Source organism: Bemisia tabaci, chromosome 2 (assembly GCF_918797505.1).
Source record: "Bemisia tabaci chromosome 2, PGI_BMITA_v3".
NCBI lineage: Eukaryota > Metazoa > Arthropoda > Insecta > Hemiptera > Aleyrodidae > Bemisia > Bemisia tabaci.
The window spans coordinates 61307783-61329509 of record NC_092794.1 but is presented as its reverse complement, the minus strand read 5'-3'; the positions used below and the strand labels follow the sequence as shown (position 1 = coordinate 61329509).

Genomic DNA, 21727 nt, shown 5'->3' with positions numbered 1-21727 from the left:
TGATCTGTAAGAGAATTCGCTCGGCCTTAATCCGTGAAAATTTGTAAGCCCGAGCATGGATGTCTACCAAACTCCCTGATGTCTTCGGACAATAAATAGTGCTTATAGATGGCTGTAGATTCCTAAGGAATAAAGCCACTAAACTCTCAATAAAAAAAAAAAAAAAAAACCTTTTGAGGCTATGTTTACAAGTCGAACCAATCGATATCGATACAATCTCACCTATTTGATGTATCGAAAACGATCTATTGAAAAAGTATTTCACGAACTGCATAGATTTGGCAACGAAAAGGCATCCGGTCGCAACCTACGACAATATTTTTTTACTCGTTCACTTTTGACACTCGGGCTGTGATTCGGTGTCATTCGTATTAGCGATAATTAATTTCGTTAAGGCTATATTTAAGCCGGCGGTGGTGCTAACCCTCGACACGAGAAGTTATGAGCGCTCGTAACCACATCTCGGGACAATTAAAACAACTTGTTCGAGGCAAGTGTCGTTTTCCCACATTAAAGCGCACCCCGCAACTGCCACCAGAAGAGGCGTCAAAGACCGATACAGTGTTTGTTTTGGATCAAAGGCGACGCGGGTGATCCCTGGCTTACGTAGCTCATTCGTCGCTTAATAATGTCATTCCGGGAAGTAATCAAACGCTGGGAGCTGTTCATAAAATACGTAACGCTAAAAATCGGATTTTTAAACCCCTTCCCCTCGTATGACAAACCCGAAACATAGAATTACAGCCATGGTACCTGGAATTCTTGACTTATTTCGTCAAAAATATTTAAGTGCACGGAGAAAAAAACTTCGTGCATGGGACCTGAAATTGAGGTTATGTGGATCTCTGAAGTTTTCTGATCACGCATCCGAAAACTTGAGGTCGAGCTGCCGAAGTTCGGATCAGACATCGAGGCACTTCGGTATGTACCAGAGTACTTCAGATGTGTGACCCGAACCCTCCGGTATACATCGAAGTACTTCAGATGTCTGACCCGAACTTCGGCAGCTCGACCTCAAGTTTTTAGATACGTGATCCGAAAACTTCAGAGATCCATATGACCTCAACTTCGGGTCCCACGCACGAAGTTTTTTTCTCCGAGTGGTAGCCATCACCTTCTCAGGATTGCCACAATTTCTTCATCTTAAAATGCCCTGACTTTCCCTGGCCTTCGAACAAAATTTACAAAATTTCCTTTTTTGCGAGATCAAATTGGAAAAAAGCACTCAGTGGCTGATTAAAAGATGACAAGCCTTAATAATGACCAGAAAGGGTTGAAACAGGTGGAAGATCATTGGTATGCTTTAATGTAGATGTGTCAGAAATTCCCTGAATTTCCCCGGTCGAGCAAATCCTGATTTCCCGGTCGAAGCAAATTCCCTGATTTTCCCGGTTTTCCGTCCGCCGGCATCACCGACTTCTGTTCTTGTTCTTTCTCTACCGCTCTGCAAGTGCGGCTCGTCTGAAAATAGTTCAACGAATAAGCCATCAGGCACCATCCGACAAGCAAATCAATTGTCGATTCGTTATCGAACGACCTTGATCGATAAATAGCATCTGGTTACGTAGGGATTAATCGACCAAGGATCACGATCGGCCAGGAACCGACAGACTCGTTTTTCCGTAAGCGCGAAGTCCTGGATCTGGTTCAGGATCCGGGATCCTTTTTCCCATGGAACTTGACGCGGCGGGCGGCGATTAGCACGGAAAGCACCTGCCGTTGCCGTGATCCCGTGTTCCTCGGCTGCCATTGACCCGATAATCATTTACTCCCAGACGACGCGGCCGCATTCTCCGGGCCTCAGACTTGTCAATGAATCAGAGGGAGATCATTTAATTAGCCTTGATTGAGGGGAGGGGGTACGGGAGCCATGGAAAGGCCAAAGGGGAATGGGACATCTGATGAATTGCGCGGAGGAATTTCGACGCGCCCGAGACGGATGGACACGGGTCAATTCGAGAGGGATTTTTCGAATGCGCCCGCCGCGACAGCCTCCCCACCGCCGCACAGTGGCTCGACATTACAAAATAGGTCGGAAATGAAATTTTGGCTCACTGGAAAAAAAAAACACATTGGATCTAGAGTCCAGACTCTTAAAAACATCGACAAGAAAAAATACTCTTGATTCAATCGGATTTAAGCTTAGATCAAGAACCAAGCCTCTTAATTTGAGCGGATTTCCTTTTGATCTAAGCTTAAATCTGATGGAATCAAGAGTCCTTTTTCTTGTCAATGTTTTCAAGAGTCTGGACTCTAGGTCCAACGTGTTTTTTTTTTCCAGTGTAAAATTTCAAATTTGAATGTTTATTTCGTCACAAATTCAATTTCATGGGGTGTTTCTGCGAGGAAGTTTCACGCAAAAACCAATGGAACCTCTCTTGATAATTTTTGTTTTATATTTTCCAAAATATAAGCATTTAGAGATTCCGGATTTTGTCCGACTTCTACTACTTGCTCGTCCCAAAGTGCGCCGTTATGAAATGTGCTAAATTCTTCCCATTCCAGACATAAGAGGAGGGGTATTAATAAAGGCCGTTTTTGTGCCCACACCCTGAATTACTGCAACTCTACAATTTTTTGCTCATTCAAGGTCTATATTTTACGGAGCGCATCATGATTTTGCCATTTTTGGCCACTTTGAGTCTGAGACTGGCCTGAAAATAAATCTGAAGGCCGATTTTGGCGTAAAGTGTGAATTGTGCGGATTTGCGATCAAATTCCGGAAAATTCCCATTTTTTCTCCAGATATATGAGGAGGGGTATCGATTGAGGCCGTTTTTGGGCCCATTCTGAATTCCAGCAATTCCACGATTCTTTACTCATTCAAGGTCTATATTTTACGGAACGCATCAGATATTTGGTCATTTTTGGCCCCTTTGAGTCTAATACTGGCCTAAAAATAAATCTGAAGGCCGATTTTAGCGAAAAATGTGAATTGAGCGGATTTGCGGTCAAATTCCGAAAAATACGCATTTTTTCAAGCCAAAAAGCGGCCTTCAGCCCCATGTTGAGGCCAGTATTAGACTCAAAGGGGCCAACAATGACCAAATCATGATCCGTTCCGTAAAATGTAGCTCTTGAATGAGCAAAATGTCAAAGAGCTGCGGAAATTCAGGGTGGCTAAAAAGGGACTGGAAATGTTTCTCAGTGCATGGCTGACTTTTTTCGAAATCAACGTAATTGGAATTTTTAGGCTGTTTCCTTCTGAATGATCGAGAAATAATGGTTTCTAATTACGCAACATAATTCAATTAAGCCATGTGCCTTTCTTGTACTCCATAATTCCAAACATATCTTGATTTTTTCGTGAAATCTGGAAATAAATCAATGATATTGATCTCTATTTCTTTCGCTCGCTGATAGTCGCAAGAGTCATCAGAATTCGTGTCCTAAGAGATTTCATGGAATTAACAGCTTCCAGGCTGTAATTTTAGCCTTCGACATTCCCTGAATTTCGTAGAGATCTACCTCTCATCCGTTCATGAAATGTGAGCTTTATTCTCTGGAAAATTTAACAATCCGTCCTCCTCTCTCTCTCAGCTCATAAAGATCCGATATTTTCGTTAGTTCGTCAGACACCCCTCGCTTGGAGCTAACGAACCCTCGAGAATTGCCATCAATTAACGCGGCTCCCAGAATTAAGAATCCAAGCTATTCTATTACATTTACGTAAGGAGCGATGAGACTTATTTTATGATCTGAAGAAAAGTATCGTATCGGTGTTCCTTGATTAAAGGGAATGATACTGTCTAGCAATATTGTCACCTTCCGGTCATAGTATCACAAGCGGCATGCGACGTTTCAAAATCTCCACCGCCATTATATTTTTTTACAGAGAAATTGTTGGATGAATATGTTCAAAAATTTTATCGGCAGCACAAAGAAAATTCAATGGAATTTTCGGACAGCTTTGTTCACCAATTCTTCTCTGTAAAAAAATAAAAGGCCGGCGGAAATTTTTAAACGTCGCATGGTGCTTTTGATACTTTGGCCGGAAGGTGACGATATGTGCTAGGAAACATAAAAAGCGAGCAGCAGCACATTTACAAAATTTCACACGGAAAAAATGCACGCGACAAAAATTTCGTAAATCAGATATTAAATTCCGACTTTACAATACACGTGATCAGATGAAAAAAACTGAGAAACGGATGTTACCTTCAGTTTTTCACCATTTGATTAGTGTTGATCGCATATTCAGTGCTATTTTCAGAAAAATATTTCCTTTTTTCGGTCAAAAGCGTCGTTCTCGGCGCGGGGTCGAAATTTTAAAGTAGACACATATTATACGTGTAAAAAATGCTCCACTAAAAGCTGTCGTATACTACGTTCAACAGAGAGGAACCAACCCATATAGAGTTGAAACTGAGAAAAAGAGGTTTGAAGTTTTATTTCTGCATAAAGCTCAATGTAGAAAATAACCCTGAACCCCTTTAACACAGACTAATTTTTATTTCTCGACTTTGAGCTTTTGGCAGGGGAATATATACGACCAGTGAAACTCAAAAACATTTTTAACTCGATTTTTTCGAAAATTTGGGTTGGTTCCTTTTTGATGAACTCGGTCCATCTATAACTCCTGTTCAAAGTCGTTCTTTGAACAACTTCTTTTCTTTAAGAGGCCCCATTTGGTTTACATTTCGATTAAGAGAGTCTTATGATGGAGAGCCTGAATATAGCATCATTGAAGGGAACATTTTAGCGAATCTCCGGGAAAACTTTCAGAATGATTTCAAAAATCATTGCAAGGAATCACCATAATTTGTGCGTACACACAAGATATTACACACACTAAGAATATCCAATGGTTTTACCGGCTGTAAGGTAGGTACGAACCTACCTTGACATTTTCAAAACCTACAATTTGGTTCTTTTTATATTTTAACATATTGGTGGAGGCAAATTATTGTAATACTTTGTGCAGGTTTTTTTTTCAAAAGTGCTCCGTAAAATATTTTTCGATATTCGTAAAAACTGTTCTTCTTGTGATGTTATGTTAAGAATCTTATTGAACCTCCCTCAACAAAGAAAATTATATGGAATCCCTAAAGCAAGGAACCGTCTAAAGAGCGACAATGAAAACGGCCTTATCAGGCTCTCGACAACTGACCAGATTTTGGTTATTGCAATAAGTTCTGGCGCAACATAGGAATTATACTTTTCTCAACCGAAGTCTTCATCCCTTGGCTTTGTTTTCCATCGATATGCGGTCCTCGATAAGCCTGAAGGATTGAAGGTACTGAAGGAACTCACCGCAAGTTTAACCGCAACTAAGGAGAGAATTCGTCTTTCAATCTTTTGATGACTTGTGCAAAATGTAAACTGATCCTTCCTTCTATGCTCTTTTTCACCTATTTCTGTCTAATTCAAGATGACTGAGTTTCTATTACAAGAATCACGTATTTACACACTAAACATTTAATTTCACCAAGTTAATGCCGTCGTTTTCGAGGCGAAGAAACTGCATTTGTAAATTGCAAAATTTCCACTCTTGCTATGTCTTTTAATGAGGAAACTGTTGAATGTTGTAACTTGAACAATTAACTGAAGCTAGCTTATTCTACTCGTAACTATACACAAAAATCAGAAAATTTTGGACGGGAATAGCACAGTCTTATTCTTGTGGAAAATTGATGCCACCATTCTTTTTGTTGCTACTCCCTTTGTTGCTACAGTTGATAGACTTGGTCTGTCAATGGCTACAACCATCCATAATTTGTGCGAGTCAATTTTGCAACCATCGAAAAATGTTACGTTCCTTCGGATGGAAAAGACGAAATGTCTTCAAACCACCGAAAAACTATTTTACTTTTGTTTATTTATTAGTTTTAGCGCAGGATCGACATTTCTGGCATTACTTTCTAATTTTCTAGGATGGTCATAGCCAATACATCAAAAAATATGCTTCCCGGCATCAATATTTATGGAAGTTCATTGATTGTGCTTTCTTTCTAACTGGTTTCTTTTTATTATCGTAACTCTGATGGTACAGAGAAGCGAAATAAATGATAAGTTTTGAGCACGTAAATTATTTTTAATTTTATTTTCCATGAGCTAGGTATATTTTTATTTTCTTAATATTTATAATAAATGGCAGAGTGCTTTCTAATCTTATTACCTAGCATTCGGTTCGTATGACCGGACTTTTTGATTGAAGAGAACTAAAAAGAGATCAGGTTACATGAGCCAAAGGTTCGATTTTACGGGCAGGAGGTTCGGTCCGAATATATGTACATCGTTTGAAATTAGTTTTCAGCATTTCAGTTGAAAAAAAAACCGATAAAATTTAGCTTAATTTAAAAGAAAATTCCTCCGAAAGCCCTGAAGCGCAAAACTCCTTAGAGGCTGAAAAATAGATCAATGTAATTTTCCCATCATAAAAAAAGACCCCTCGTTAACCCTTTTCCAAAAAAAATTAGCACAAATCAATAGAAAATTCCTTCGAGAGCCCTTAAGCGCAAAACTCCTTCCTTGGGGCTGAAAAACACATCAATGCAATCTTCCGATTATCACTGGAAAAAACCCCTTTTTCAAAAAAATTAGCACAAATCAAAAGAAAATTCCTTCGAAAGCCCTTAAGCGCAAAACTCCTTCCTTGAGACTGAAAAACACATCAATGCAATCTTCCGATTATCACTGGAAAAAACCCCTTTTTTCAAAAAAATTAGCACAAATCAAAGGGAAAATACCTGAAAACTAAGAGCAAAAGAAAAAAATATCGATAAAACACTTCGAGCGACTAACTCATGAACAAGTTGCGGATCCGAACGTAACGTCACGCACCGAACTTTGAGGATAAATTTAATCGATGACGGAAACGAGGGACGGAATTTCGACGAACTTTCAGCGGAAGTTACCGGTATGTCATAACGCTTACTCGAGAGCAAAACCGGCAAATTAGTACTGAGCGCTGTTTACCAACACGGATCGCACTTCCCGCCTCGGGATGGATCGGAGCACTTCGGCGATTCCCGGCCGGCGTCGGGAGTTCGGGACCCCCGTTCGAAATATTCCCGCCTCCGACTAGCACTGCGCCGCGCGCCGCTCCGCCCGCTACGACTTGGTGCTGGGGATTTTTTCGAAAACCAAAATCGATTAATCGAATCGATTTGATTCTCTTCAAATCCGAATTCATCGATTGAAATCGTGACAAAAAAATCGATTTCAAAAATCGGAAATTACGAGGGCTCAAAATTCGTACTCTTTTAGAAGGAAGAAAAATCGGATGAAAATTCCCGCAAAGTTTAATTGCTAGAATTTCGGTCTAAAAATCTGCTAGAGTGCCGATTTAATACATTTGCGTAACAAAAAACGGAGCTTCCGATTTTGAGAGAAAAAATTGATTACACGATTAATTGAACCCAAATAAATCGATGCGATTTAATCGATTTTTCAAGAGAATCGATTAAAAATCTCCAACACTAGCTGAGCGGTTGCTTCCAGCTCGACGCACTGGAACGAAACATTTGAAATAGGGATGTTGAATGATTAAAATCGATTACTAATCAAGGATACAAGCAGAGTAACTGGTTTACTTGAATTTGCAAATGCCCTGACTGGACGGGCACTTGAGGAATGGCAATAAGAACTGACACACGACCTATACTCAGCGTAATGTAAGTAAGAAGCAACTATTCGACCACCCGAAGTGTGGCACAGTATCACTCGAAATTGAAGGCGAACTTGACGCAAACAACTTAGTCATGGAATTGAAAGTCGTAGGAATTGATCCAGTGCGTTGGTGCATTAAGTTCGCCTTCAATTTCGAGTGATACTGTGCCACACTCGGGAGGTCGAATAGTTGCTTCTTACTTACGTATGCGGAGAATAAGTCGCGTGCATTCGTTAATTACCTTACAAATGCCAGTGAGTCGCCTTCAATTGCGAGTGATACTATGCAACGCTCAAGTGGTCGAATAGTTGCTTCGCGCTTATGTGCGCTAAGTATACTCCCTATAGGGAGTGTTAATTGGATTACGCGTTAAGCAGAGAGGAACCAAGCCACATCAGTTATTGCAAAATTTAACTGAACAATTGAGGTTTTTAACATGAAAACGGTTGAGCGAATTTGTGTGCAAATTTCAGCAAATTTTCTGAAATGTACGAAGGAAATTCCTGAAAACTGTCAAAAGAATCCGCACCAACGTTCTCATGTAAAAAATTAAACTGCCCAGTTAATTTGGCAGTAGCTGATACGCCTTGGTTCCTTTCTGCTTAACGCAGTCCAATTTTTATTGTTATTCCTTGACCCTGGCTTTATCAACCGCTCTCACGTACTTGAATTGCCAACATGGGTCCTTTTTGACCCGCATTTAAAATACATACAGTCCAGAGACTCTAACTACATTTTTCTTTCGTTACTTCGTGATTCTAAATCCAAAAGTTGACTTTTCCGGGGTTTGCCAACTTCTCGGATACTCGTCATCCTACATGGAGTTTGATATAGCTGGACAAATCAGAAAGGGCCTCCAGTAGGTCTCCACGGTCTCTCTATATAGATACTATAGCTGTAGCAAACCGTAACTTTCTTTGTAAGAGGACGTGGGATGTCAATGAGGAGTCCGCTCCGGAAACTGACTCCGGCGTCGCAACGCAACGTAACGCGACGCGGAACAAAAAAAGAAAAAAAAAGCACCGGACTTGCACATTCTTACCGGATCCGGTGCAAAGTCTCAGCAATAAAACTGTATCAGCATCGACGCGAAGGAGGGCGTCGCTCTCTTATCAGCACCGCCGCCGATAACGGGGGAGCCTCCCTCCGGGGGGCAGGGGGACGCGCGCTCCGGAACTCATGAGTCTTGCGGTGGGCGGGATAAGCCCTCTCGGCGGCCCAATTTCCATACGCGTTGAAAAAATCGCCGACGTACGTATAACACCTGTGCGGCGTGAGGAGAGAGATGCAATATGCACAATTTAATTAGTGCGGCGAACGCATTGTGGGCCAATTAACTCGGAGTCATTGTATCGCGGCCCCTGATGTCAAGTCGCTCGCGTCCCTCGGGCGGTCTCCAAGTAATGACAAATTTGTCGCGGTTTCTCTGGGAACTGTAAGCGTAACTGGAAAAATTCTGTTGTGGGGGGGGGGGGGGGGGGCAAGAGTCACACTTTCACAGGGCTCTATTGGTATTGACCAAAACTGCACTCGAGTTCAACTTTTAAGGGACGGGGGGAGGGGGAGGCACCAGCCTCCCTGCAAAGCAAAATATATTTCACAAGTTTTTTCATCGATTCTTTAAACATGCATTTAAAGGTTGCAAAAAGCCTTGGAAAATATTTGAAAAATATGGTAATGCGAACATTTTTAGGCTGTTAACAATACAATATTTTCGACGACTTGTCGTCAGTATTTCGCCAACTTTTCTATAATATTTTTTTTTTATATTGCATAGTAAGCGCGCTCTACTAAAGGGCTCTACTTTGCTGTAAGAGCAGCCCCTAAAGAGTTTAAAAAAACCCAGAATACTGGCTTTTATTCGTCACTTTTTGGAGAGCCTATAGCTTGATTACTTAAAGAATGTCGGCACAACAAGACGAAACAAAACCTTATCTTAACCACACGATAAATTTTTTGCAGTCAAATAGTAAAATCAGGCATTTTGTCAAATGCCTAGGCAAAAAGTCAAATACTTCTTTCGGAACGAAAATCGCATACTTTTCCTAATTTTGAACAAAATAATTCATTGCTCATGTAAGAAAAACTTTTCTGTAATAATGTGCAACTTGAAATTTTTAGCAAGTCACGTAATGAAAAATTGTTGAGATTTTAACACTAAAATGTACGAGAAGTATTTGAAAAAGTATAGGAACAAAGAGAGATCGTAGATTCGATGAGTTATTTTTCCCAAAACACTGAAAACATTGAAAGCCATATTTTTACAAAATTTCGTGAACTGTCGAAATTTGAGTATCTGCCTGAGGCATTGATAAAATGCCTGATTTGGCTGATTACTTGCGGCGTATCGCATTTAGATGTCTTAAACCACCAGCAAATGACTGGCAAAAAGTATACCCCGCTCAAAAAAAGTGTTCCCTTATTCAAAATCTACGTTTAGGAACGTATAGTAAATGAAGGGCAAGATAGAAATACGAAGGGGTCAAATCAACGGCTGAAATGGAGGTAACTGCTTGAGAATCAATGTTCACATGTTTAAATTCCATACTTCCAGTATTCAGAGCTTTTATTCATTGTGGCAACGTTATGATTGAGGGGTGGGGTGCGTTTTTTACCGATAATGTGCCGGGTTTGGCAACGTGAATGAGGGATATGATGAGCGTTATGGAGAAGTAAAATCAACGGCTACTCAAAAGTTATAAGGAGGCATCAAGATGCGAGGGGGAGGGGGCGGGAGGATGTTCACGAAACGATTCGTGAGAAACGTTAGCTTCTCAAAAAGGAACTGTTTGCATGAGAATATAGCGACAGAAAAGATATAAACTAAACTAGAGAGAGAGAGAGAGACACATAGAAAGAGACGGGAAAGGGATTCACTTAAACTCGACGATGCCAACTTGCATTTGAAACTGTACCTGATCATTGGTCAACGATGATCATAGTGCGATTTAGTGGACATTCGCACTCACTGGAAAAAAAACCACATTGGATTTAGAGTCCAGACTCTTAAAAACATCCACAAGAAAAAGTACTCTTAATTCAATCAGAATCTAGCTTAAATCAAGAACCAAGCCTCTTAATTTAAGCGGATTTCGTTTTGCGATTCAAGCAAAAATCCGATTGAATTAAGAGTATTTTTTCCTGTCAATGTTTTCAAGAGTCTGGACTCTAGATCCGATGCGTTTTTTTCTTTTTAGTGCTGGGATAAACACACGAAGGGAAAAACTTTGGTTATGAGGACTGAACTTCGGCTCTCAGGACTAAAAACTTCAGTGACCATATAAACCGAAGTTTATAACTCCGTGTACTATATTTTGGAAACCGCACAGGACAAAAACTATATATTTAAGAAATCCTGTAGTCACCCTAAAATCGCACTTTACAGTTGCGAGAACATGACATCATGGAAAAGATTGGACGTGCTTCTGCCAAACGGAACTAAAGACGAATAGGACATATGGGGTATGCTCGTGGTGAGCTGCATAAGGAACAATGTAAAAGGGGGAGTGATTCCTTTAGGGAAAATAGAAAAGCGAGATTTAACATGAAATCAAACGGAACTAAGCGTCATTTGTATATGCTAACTCATGAGCCGCGGGCATGTGACAAGAGCGTTGTGGACAGGGCTCATGAGTTAAAGACTCGGATCTCTCGGATCATCGTCTTCGTCGTCGCTGCTGACGTCACTGGCTCTTAATAATTCCCATTCATTCTTACAGCCTTCGACTGACGAGCACACCCCTTCTTTCTCTCCTGTCTCTGTTTCACTGGAAAAAAACACACATTGGATCTAGAGTCCAGACTCTTAAAAACATCGACAAGAAAAAGTTCTCTTGATTCAATCAGAATCTAGCTTAAATCATGAAACAAGCCTCTTAATTTAAGCGGATTTCGTTTTGATTCAAGCAAAAATCTGATTGAATCAAGAGTATTTTTCTTGTCAATGTTTTCAAGAGTCTGGACTCTAGATCCAATGTGTGTTTTTTTCCAGTGTTCCGTTTGGCAGAACGTCTAAATAATTTAATGTAATAATGTGAAAATGTGTAATTATAAATATGAAATATCTTTTTTTTCTACGTTTTTTTACTTATCAGTTTTACCACTTTCTTCAATGTTTGAACTTTTCATAAACGAAAGATAGGATGAGAGAAGGTCCGTAGAAAAGAGTATTGAAATAATGTCGTCCATGGTTGGTGTTCGGCAACGGAGGAACGAGAGAGTTAGAGAGGAGGCCGAGGGTCCCGGTCGGCTGAAAAATGCGACACGATTCGGTCCGAGTCGGACGTCAACGCAAGCGCGACGCGACGCCGCGCCGCGCCGCGCCGCGCCGGCCGTCATAAATCGGGCATCGCGTTTCAGCCCCCGCAACCCTTGCAAACAATCAAACCTCCGCAAAGTTGCCGTTATCCTTTTTTTGTTGATATTCTACGGATAATGGACCACTAGATAAGGTACGAATTTCAGCATTCTGATACATGTTTCTCAACCAAAATTTTACGTAAAACACGATGCACACAACGAAAATTACCGAAATTAACTCCTTACGAAGATATTTAATGATTCTTAATGCGTGAATTCAAACCACCCGCTCATGAAAACACAATGCTCTACGTGATTCACATCGCGCGCTAAACGTTATCATGACAGTCTCTGCGATATAAAAATCTGGCAACCTTAATCTTGACGCTTTGGCTCAGTTATAGCAAATTGCTAATAGTTTGAACAACACATGATGGGAAATGAACATTGCTCGATTGAGAAGCTTCCTGAAACCGTTGTAGTGGGCGATTTGACTCACGTAGAGTTTTGAGTTTCTTATGAGCGGGCAGTTCAAATTCCTCGTAACCAATGTGAAATAAAAACGTTAATATCTTCGTTAGGAGTTGGTTTCTGTAATTTTCGTTGTGTGAATCGTTTTCCACGTGAAATTCTGGTTAAGAAACATGTATCAGATCGCTTAAATTCGTACCTTGTCTAGTGGTCCATTAAAACTCTCATAGCCATTTCGTTAAGGTGATTTTACTACGGATGTAATGGCGTCTGTGTCTGTATCTATACTTTGATGAGCAATATAATGATCTTAAAGTACAAATTAATGCGAAGAATTGATTTAAAAACGAGTTACAGTCATTTTGAATCATCAAATCGAGAACATACATATTCTGTTTGATGGGACAAGTGTCAGGGGCGCGTTACTGCGTTGCTTTGATAAACAACGCCTAAATACAACTATTCGTGCTCAGTATGGTTGTCCATGTTGCATACATTGAAAATGAAGGCGTTGATTCCCTTAGCCGCGCCTGCTTTTTGTTGTAGGTAATGCATGCGACTTTCCGATTTGCGTTTTCACAGTCGTCACCCCTCAAAGGTCCGGGGAAAATCGAGCTAGTTAAACACATTACAATCTCGCCTAAGAGACTTTTGCTGTATTCATAGTAGTTCCTTGAATAAACTCCGTTCTTTTTGAGGTCCCATTTGGTTTACATCGCAAGGGTTCAAGGAAATCCTTAAGGTGATTCGATGGACTTCCTGATACTGATTTCGAAACTGCACTCGAATGCGATATTGTTAATACGTTTGTTGTATTGTTATTATTACGTTGAATTTATTTGTAGTAGGAGTGAGGTCTGGCAACTCAAGAAAAGAACTGAAGACATGCTTAGGGCAACTGAGATGGACTTTTGGCGGAGGTCTGCTGGCATCTCAAGAAGAGAGCGTATCCGCAATGTAAAAGTACGCGAGATCATGGGTGTGGAGAAGGACATCGTGCACGATATCAGGTCCAAGCAGTTGGTCTGGTATGGACATGTGCGAAGGATGGCAGACGACCGGTTGCCCAAGCAGGTCTTCGATTGGGTTCCTCCCGGAAGGCGACGGCGTGGACGTCCTGTGAAAGGTTGGCGACAAGGGGTGGAGGAGGAGATCAGAAGGTGCCAATTGCCTGATGATCTCTGGGAGGATAGGGGGCAATGGCGATTGGGCGTCGCAGAGCGCGAGGCGGCGCTATAAAAGCGACTTTATGTATGTATTTATTTGTAAAACTTGGTAAGTGAGTGCTTTAGTCTCCTTACAACAGAACTGCAATCTCAAAATTCGAGAAAAATGACGAGTAGCTGAAAAAATGGAACCAATTGATGCGATATATCGCATGCCGTTCTGACACAAAAATATGGCGTCCATCAAATCACATTAAGCTTGCACCACACAAAGGACGATTTAAACGAATTTAGCATAAAATTCAACAGAATAACGTGTCGACTATGAATACGGTCCCATCAAAAACTTTTCTCGCTTTCAAGATATGATTTTGGGGATTTTCATGTTATTTCCAGGTTTTCTACAACCGTAAACAGTACACTTAAGGTCTGGCCATTGGAATGGTGGAAAGTGAAAAGTCAGCCCGTAGACTTAATGGAGCATTGATGAACCGCGAACGAAGAATGAACCCCGGAGAAATTCTTTGGGCGAAACTGAAATGCGTGCTAGGTTCATCCTCGAACTGTCACTGCCCGAGCAAATATTTGATCTCGATTCGTTGTTTCCCTGACGAAGGAACGCATATCCATTCTAAGGTTGCAAAATCTACTAACAAAATTTGTTTTTATATACGACAATGAAAACGTAATCCAGTGCTATTTCGTTTGGGATTCCTAAAAGATGTACAAAAGAAGCACAGACAGATCCGCAGAAAATGTTCCGCATAAAGTCCAGAAAATTGGTCCATACTCGCAAGATTATACGCATAATAAAAAATACTCAAATAAAAGATCCGTGTTCTTCAGAGATATGTCCGCAATTTGTCCGTATTTCAAAGAGTCCCGTAGTTCCTCATATAGCACAGTTGTTGTACTCAATTAATCGAAAAACTGATCGCGCTCGCCTACGAACCTGGAAATTGTATGTGTACGAATGGAATCAAAATATACATTTTGTCCCAAGCTGAAGATCCGCATTTTTCATTAAAAATACGGACGTGTATTCCGTATTTTTTAAACATCCGCAGGGTAGACAGCAAAAATTCTCATTGTACACGTAACGTAGAATTTTCTGCAATTCGGCATCGCTGGTACAATTCATTTCTGTCCAAAATTTTGCTAATTTTTTTTAGCAAACTGTGAATTTGTCGGTGAAAATTCTAATTGAAATTACTCCATAATTTTCGGATACAATCACAAGGGGCGCAGGAAAAATTAGCAGACTGGAAAAAAAAAGTTACGGATTATATAGACATACCGTACGCTCCGGGCTCAGAGACCGAAACTTCTGGGTGCTGGAGCCGTATAGCTTCGAGCCCGGAACTTCCGGCCTCTGGACCCGGAACGCGGACGGTGTGCCTATATAGCCCGTAAGTACGGCTTTCACGGTCGGAGCTTTTGTCAATGCAACGTTGAGATTTAATTTCGTTTTCTTGAGTGGAAAACACGGCTTGTGGATACATCATGAGAGGAAAGCAAGTTCTGACGAAAAATGTGCCGAACATCATGAATACACGCCTGACCCAATTACCAATCCCCGTCTTCGCTTTTTTTCGCCCGGAGAAGCACTGTTTTGCGATAAATTGGAAAACTTTCAGAAACATTCTAATTACCTCGGACGGAGATCGCGTAAACATACGGCTCCGCAGACACAACGAACGGGATTGTATGAATATTGAGAGCTCGAGTGCCAGTAAAAATTGAGCCCTTGAACCATATCTCAAGCTGTGAATTGTTAGTTTATTCCGGCAAGAAGTGTGATGGAAAGGGAAAGAGCGGAGACTGGGCGCATAAACATGAGTTATTAACATTTTTTAAATACACGAGAAGAGCCCTTTCAAGCTTTCATTACCCTTCTAACCGGTCACTTAATGACCAAACATGGCATTGGTGGATCCAGCAAATTGGCAGGTTGTTTCCCTCCATTTAAACCTATGGAAATGTATCGATTCTCGGAGGGGCCGGGTGCTCCGTCAAGAATCGATTATTTCACATACGTTTAAAAGGAGGGAATATGGTGTTGCCAAATTACTAGATCCGCCCTGAAACACGGGAAAAGAGGCTTAAAGTGAAAAAGACAACATATGAGATTAGTGCACCACACTAATTGAATAGGTTGATTCCCCACCATTTGCCAGAGAGAATGTCCACAAATTTCAAATTATAACTTTACTTCAGCCTTTCAGAATTTGAGGTCGAAAAATGATGATTTCGAGGGCAACGCGGTTAAAGATGAAGCCGACGCGCAGTTGCCAACTTTAGACCGGAATGATGACAATCGTGCGATAGTCACCGATAGTATACATGATGCTAAATGTTTACCTATCACAAAAAATTTCAAGACGAACAAAAAAAGATGTGGCGTTCACGACTGTTCGTGACGCAATATCACCAGGTTTTAACTTACAATATTTCACTGCATGAGAAGCCAGAATGACAGAATACCCGAATTCAAATTATAGAGTTTGCTCGAGGCATAGCTCCGGAAATAGCCAGAAAATGGCATAAACTCGATATTTTCTGCGGCTTGATCATTGAAGGAGTCTATGACGGTAAAACCAGACAATCGGAATGCGATATGTTGTATGGTAAAGTTAAGGCTTTTTCTCGTCTTTTTCTATCGACATAGTGTAAATAATCGAGCTGCAGAAATAATTCAGAGGCCAAAAAGGACAGGGGACTTTTGTGCGGGGTCACACGCAATACGAAGGAGGAAAAAAAAAGATCAAAGGGGAGAAAAACTGACCAAAAACCGCGCAACTGCACGCGGTTCCCATTGGAATTGGGAGGATTTTGGTTTGCCTGAAGAGGCGGCGTGGCGTTAGGATTATTGCTCGTCCAGGGGTCACATTCCGTACGGTTCAAATTGTGGTTGTAGACATTCAATATTGACACCCGATTTGCCGGATTTTATTTTGAAAATCGGCCGTTTCCTCGACGCCGCATTAAAAAACCTGACAAAAACGCTCAAAACGACCCGTGGTGGCATTGTGGTGTCTTCTACGGTTAACACCAGATTAACCACCTTTAGACTCTGACCATGGCAAAAAATGTTTAAATTTTTCGCTTCAGGCTCGAACTAAAGCAAGGAATATTTAAATTTTTCTTCCCGAACTTTTTTAAAATGTAAAGAAATAATGTAACAGAGAGGAGAATTAGAATAAGCAGGGCAAATATTTGAGAGTTGTCATTGAGTAACACGGGCGCATACGAAGCAATTTTGGAACCCCATTATTGAGATATACATGTGGATAAGAGATGAGCTTTCGGGAAACTCCAACCGAGATATGAATTAAAGTAGGAACGGAGAATTTGAAAAATTGAAATTGAAATACTGAATTGGGTTAGAGTGAATAGTTTAGTTGGAAAGAATGCAAAGATTATGAAATTTTGAGAAAATAAAAATGAAGCGTAAAAAGAATTAGAGATCGTGAAAATAAAATTGATTCATTCTTACCCAGTGAATGATAGAGGAGAGAGATAAAACGGATTTATAAACTCACCTGTAACAAATAGAGAAATACAACATGTCAGTAAAAATAATTCAAAATAAAGGAGCAAAATTAAAAATGACAATCATGAGAATTAATAGGGAGGGGTCCCTCTCCTTGGGCCCCTAGGCCCCAAAGGTTTATCATACACGAGAAGTGCAGTCATTCAAATAGACGTTTAACAGGTAAAATCGAAAAAAGGATGGAAATACAATTGAATAATGGTTTGTGGGTATAAAGAACTTTCCTAACTTTTTTCGGAAAAAATGTAAACTCGGGAGAAACGAAACTACGTTGGACTGCTCAAACGGCGTCGAAATATAACATAGGCCTTTTAAGCTCTCTAATTCGATGTCGCGATTATTCTAACGCGAGTTCGAATCAACGGACCTAATACAGTGCCGCTGGCGGCGTTAAACGTACATTAAAAGACTGCAAGACTGCAGGAATACTTCACGCATTGCGCCAAACAGTGTGGTCGGCGTCAAGCCCATATTAGCGCCTACAAGACTGCATGAATACTTCTCGCATTGCGCCAAACGCAGTGCAGTCGGTCAGTTGGCATGAGACGCATATTTATTGGCGCTTACAAGACTGTAGGAATGCTTTAGGTTTGCGACTCTGCGTGTCATCATTCTTGACTTTCTGCTCCAGTTTTTACCATAACTGAAGGGAAAATATGTATCCTCATGGCAACGATTCTGAAACTCGGATGATATTTAATTATTATTATTTTTTTTTTAATGAGCCACAAATTGTAGTTTTTAATTGCAAATTGTAGTCCATTTAAAAAACTTTAGAGCGTCACGTAATGGAACCACATTTTGCAACTGAGAACTACGATATTGTGCATCATATGCCAGGAAGCGTCTACCTGCGTAAGGAAACTTATGGGACATATCAACAGTGTAAGTCGGCAATCACATGACTCAGTTTGCGACGTCGCATACTTCCTGTCATACTTTATTTTTTAAACGGAAAACTACTCAACGGCAATTCTTTAAAACTGCCGTGATTTTACTTCGCTGTGCGAAGAAAATTCTGCAAAAACTTCAAGGAATGATGTCAATTTGGTCTCCTTTACAAAAATAACATACAGGCGGAGATTTTCAGACACCGCAAACGAAATATGTGATTGCGGACTTATGCCGTCGATATAATACTTGAACACTTCTAAGCGCACGGTTCAGGAGAGCATTTTGAAATTTACCGCGGGTAATCTTACGCTACCGCAGGTACTTTTACGCTTTGTAAGTGCCGCAGGTGTTTACTTTTTGGTCGATGGCAATCAAGTTTGCCTAGCAAGGATTAATCGAAAATTTAACTTAAATAAACAGACAATCTTGAAAACTGTCATCAATTTCCCCGCGCATGATTTCGATAACATGTTCCCATTTGTATCCCTCCCAAATTGCCTCTCGACAGTGCACACCTGAATACCGCACCATTTCACACAATTTTAAAGATATTTGGGTTTGATTCTCACCCTGAAAACCCTTAGGGACAATGCACTGGAAGCATGACTTTCGATTGCACTGTAAAAATTTCAGACTCTCCGTAAAGCAGATCTAGATGGGTTCCAGCAGTTTGCAAGTCGGAGAATCGGAGAAAAAAGAAGATAATCGTAAAGAATGGAAAACGATGGATTGAGCGGGGAGAGGGCGCGACGTTTAAGTCGTCGAAAATTGGCGACTATCAATCAAAATGTTGTTACGGGGCTAGTGCCAGTTTGTGCCACTAACCATCTACCCATTGCCGAATCGAATAACCAATTTCTATTTTCTGATTTTCCAGGGGGTAGAAACAGAAGAATAGTGTATTTGTCCAGGGGCGTTACACCGAAATACTCGATCGAGCGAGTCACTAAGTGTTGTGAAAAATTTCACTGCAGTAATTATATTTGGGGATTAACTTTTTTTTAACTATGACTTATTTTCCGAAGCACATGAGGACTTATATGCAACAATGGCGGATGTGAAAAGTTACCTTTTCGAAACAAATTCAAAAAACCGTTTTGGCATCGAGAAAATTTTGAGTAATTACTAGAGATGTGATCTTCGAGATCTGTGCATTATGCTAGTGCCAAAAATATTAAATTTTTGTGTGAACAAAACAGTTTTTTAAGCGTGTTTCGAAAAGGTAATTTTTCACATCCGCCATGCATTGTTACATATAAGGCCTAACATGCGGAAAAATGAATCACTACCGCAGGAAAAACTGTCCTAGCAGCAAAGTAGTGGGGTGAAATAAAATGTGAACCAATAATAAAATTCCACTCATGTGTGAGTAGTCATGTGCCACTCTAAACTGGACTACATTTTGCAATTAAGAGCTACAATTTCTGGCTCAGAATAGAAACAACGTATGCACCACTAGTTTCCCTATGCACATGAGTGTTTTCACGGATGAGCCAAAAATTGTAGTTCTAAATTTCAAAATGTATCCCAATGCCAAGTCTGTCTCATTGACGTCCCCTTTCACATGGATGAGCACACCATAATTAAATGTATCACTATACTATATATTGCGGGCTGATTATTGAATTTGATAGAAAAAGCGATAGACATAAAAAACAGAGGGAAAATAGGGCGATCCTATTGTTGAAAGTGGATGGTTGGAATGGACAAATGAGGTAAATAATTGACTAGACAACGGCAACCGACAGAAGACCCAATAGTAAGTTAGTCCATCACTTCCCCCTTTATCTACAAGAATCATCCGTTTTTACCAATAGGATCGCTCCATACCCCCGAGTTCTTCTTTGTCTATCCATTTCAATAATCAGCCCGCTGCCGTCTGGATGAAAACGGCCGTAAGTACATCCAAGCCTTGTCAAATTTCTTTTGGAAAAATGAGACCTCTTTAGAAAAAAAAAATTGGAATTCATCCCGAATTATATTTGGATTACATTTTGCAATAAGGAACCACTATTTCCGACCCAGTTTTGGAACCAACATACATGCAACTGGTTTCCCCTATGCATAAATGTGCTTTTATGAGAGAGCGAGAGATGGTGGTTCCTTATTGCAAAATGTAATCCATCTATCGAGCTGGCAAGGGGGTGGCGCGTGCTTGGTCTGTCATCAGTCGGGCGCATTCGACGGCCGACACTCGATTAGGCCCGATCGATGCGATTTATGGCAATTGATTCACTTCTACAGGAATTAAAATTATGAACGAGACGGAATGGAACCTCAGACGCCCGAGGATGCCACATTTGTGGAATAAAAGAAACCATATTTTACATCAAGAATTATCATGACAAATGCGTTTGTGACCTTCGATGAGAGAAAAGATTCGATGACGAACTTTCCAGATGAGTAATTTATGCCATATCGGGTAAAAATTTAGAACTTGGATTTTCTGCAAAAAATTTACACCACGAGAGAGGGTAATGGGTAGTGTGGCTCATTCATCAGTCTGGAATAGGGACGCGAGATTATAATCGACTAATAGTGAGCTCTAAATATGTTAGATAAGAATTTAGGACAACTTTCCCTCTACTCTGAACTACGTTTTTTGAGGTGAAGATACTGAGTTTCGTGATAGATTTTCCCGAGAGAAAATGAAAATATGATTCAGAGAGATTATGCTTTGGAGGAATACTAAAGGAATGAGACTGAGATTTCTTGGAAGCGTAGTAGGAAAGTATGTAGAAAAATGGCAAACCCTCAAGGCTAATGTTTAGAGTCCATCAGCAATATCTCATATTTAGAGCGAAAAATCAGATAGTTGTCTATGTTTTTATGCTTATTTTTCAAAATCCGTGCTTTGACAATGTATTTATACTTTTTCCGTGAGTATAGAGCCTCGATTGAAAGAAATCTGACGCTGCGAGGTGGTTAATTCCATAAACCGCTGCGAGATTCCTATTAAAACAAGAATCTTGCGACGAAAAGTGGCGTCATTTTCAGGGAGAGCGGGGGGGGGGGATCAGCCCCCAAGGTTTCAGTTAGACCGGAGAAAATTTCAAAAATGGCTAAAACTCAATAATCCAGAGTATGTTGTGTTGCGAAAACAGTGACATCCAATCCTGCAACAACGCTATGACCTATACATTTTCAAAGCAATTTGGATGAACAAAAAAACGTCATGTTTGCGCCCCTAGGTTTTTCTGAAATGACGTCATTGTTGAAACTTTTCAGGATCACCGCAAAAACATACATCTTAATTTACAGTAATTACGATTAAGTAAATACTTCCAGAAACCCTCGGTAGAGGATGCGTACACAGACATATCGTTCCGTCATTAAAAGAAATTGCAAACCATTGATCTTGTATTTACAGCCTGTCTCGTAATTCATGCGGCAAAACTTTTTCTGGTATTGGCACGAAAAAAACCGGGTCTGCTGGGAGGGAAACTCGAGAGATGCGAACGCCTCTTCTGCCTTGAGCTGAATGATCATGCCCATGCCTCATAAATCACCCATTAATTTTAATCAGTTTTAAATGGGTATTAAACAGAAGCTGATGTTATAATAACGGCAATTCGCCGCGCCGTTGCGGTCAGTTGTTTCTTCCTTTGAAGCTGCAACCGCTGCAAGCAGCTGTCTTCTCCCATATCGTTAACAGGTTAATTTATCTCTTGGAGAAGAGCGCCGATTTGTTCTTGCTGAAAATTCCGGGCTTAAAGAAAACTCGCAATTTCG

General features: G+C 40.5%; 1 protein-coding gene across 1 annotated transcript in view; it reads right to left on the bottom strand.

Moving 5' to 3' along the window:
* Window positions 1-21727, bottom strand: part of trol (terribly reduced optic lobes) — a 194500-nt gene that overhangs the window by 145450 nt on the left and 27323 nt on the right. The window lies entirely within an intron of this gene.